Consider the following 2,500-nt stretch of genomic DNA (forward strand, 5'->3'; position numbering starts at 1 on the left):
TAGTATAGGAAGAAGGGAGGGAGGGAGAGGGAGAGGAAGATGGAGAGAGGGGTGGAGGGAGGGAGGGAGGGAGAGAGGGGGGCGGAGAGAGGGAGAGGGAGAGGAGAGGGAGAGGGAGAAGGAGAGAGTAGGGAGGGGGAGAGGGAGGAAGGAGGAAGAGAGAGAGAAAAAAAAAGAGAGAGAAAGAGATAGAGACAGACAGACAGATAGATAGATAGACAGAGATAGAGATAGAGAGAGAGATAAATTGATAGATAGATAGATAGATAGACAGATAGAGATGAGAGAGAGATCGAGAGAGAGAGAGAGAGAGAGAGAGAGAGAGAGAGAGAGGAGAGAGAGAGAGAGAGAGAGGAGAGAGAGAGAGACTAAGGACATTTTTGTTAATGGGAAGAGGGAGAAATGGAAAAAAATAAGGTAACGGAAGGAGGAGGCGAGAGAGAGAGAAAGAGAGGAAAAAACGCGTTTCCAGGAAGCAACAGGCGAGATTGGAAGACCGCGCAGGGGAACAAAATGGCGAGAGAGGAATGAAAACGAAAGGGGAAGGAAGCGAGAGGCAAACGAAATAAAAAATAGAGTGATAAATGAACGACAACAACAAAAAAGACCAAAGATAACAAAAACTGGAACAACAACCAACAACCAGAGAGAGAGAGAGAGAGAGAAAATAATTAGACAAAAACAAAACAAAACGAATAATAATGAATAACGAAAGACGGAGTAGGAGCGAAGTGGCCATCGGGAGCACGGGCGAAGGGAGGTCAAGGGGGGAGGGGGGGGTAAGGTCACGGGCGAATGGAGGTCACAGTGGGGGGGGGGGAGATCATGGGCGACGGATCGTCACTTGGGGGGAAGGGGGGGGATGATCATAGGCGAAGGGAGGTCATGGGGGAATAAGAGGTCACAAAGGGGGGGGGGGCAGTAAGAGGTTACGGGGAAAGGGAACGAACGGGAGGGAGGGGGGGGGGGGTCGCAAAAGGGGAGCGGCGAGGCCAGCTTCCACCCGTTTGACCTTGAATGCAAATTTCATGGTTTTTTAAATCTGGTTTTATCTTCTTTCTTTTCCTTTCATTTGATTTGTTTTATTCCTATTATTTATATATTATAGAATATAAAATAATAATAATAGATATAAATTAAAATAAATATATAAAAGAAAAGAATAGATAAATACATACATACACAACAAAACAATACAACACCAAAAGAAATAATAATATCGATAATATAATAGATGATATAATATATATATAATATATATATATTAATTATAAATCATATAGATTACATATAATAAATATACATATAATATATATATACATTGATATATATATAATAATATAGATAGGGGTAATAATATTATGGGGAAAAGAAATTTATATAATATATATAGAATATTATAATATAAGTTCATATATATACATATATAGACAATTCAATATTTATTAATTTTTTTTATATTAAATATTTATCTATATATATATGTATTTATTATATATTATATATTATATATATTATATTACATATATATACTAAATTATATATATATATATAATATATATATAATATATATATATATATATAATAATAATAAAACACATAAAATATATATATATAATATAATAATAATATATACATATATATATAATTATAAATTATATATTATTATATTATATACACACATATACACACACAACACACACACACAAACCCAACAAACACAACACACACACACCACCACCCACACACACACACACACACACACACACACACACACACAGCACACGCACACACAACACAACACACACACACACACACACAAACAACATAATCAATATATACATATATATATATTATATATATATAATATATATATATTATTCAAAAAAATGTGTGTTGTGTGGTGTGTGTGTGTGTGTGTGTGTTGTGGTGTGTGGTGTGTGTGGTGTGTGTGTGTGTGTAGTTGTGTGTAGTTGTATGTGTATGTATTTTTTTCTTCTTTGTAACTGAAAATCAGATACAGAGACATCTAATCAAACACGATAACGGAAAAAAACACATCGCAAGAGCGCATCGTAGTATAAAAATAATAAATAATAAATAAATAAATAAATGAAAACAAGAAACAGGTAATATATATAATTTTACTACTACTACTTCTACTACTACTACTACAACTATTACTATAATTACATAATAAAAGAATAAAAAGAAATATGGAACGAGGTTTTAAAAAAAAGTTTAATAGAGAAACATGAATGAAAAACAACAAACAAACAAAAAATAATTACAGAACCAAGACGCACAAACGATCACATACACACACACACACACAAACAAAATGAGCAACAACAACAAAAATCTTTCCCTTTCATCTTTTCTCGTCAGTCACCGTCCACTCGAAAAGGCAGCCGTGTCGACAGTGTGTCATATTGTCATCATCACGGGGCATTGTGTCATGAACCAATCAAAAAGATATATGACGTGACAGATGACAGAA

Source organism: Penaeus monodon, chromosome 7 (assembly GCF_015228065.2).
Source record: "Penaeus monodon isolate SGIC_2016 chromosome 7, NSTDA_Pmon_1, whole genome shotgun sequence".
Classification (NCBI taxonomy): Eukaryota; Metazoa; Arthropoda; class Malacostraca; order Decapoda; family Penaeidae; genus Penaeus; species Penaeus monodon.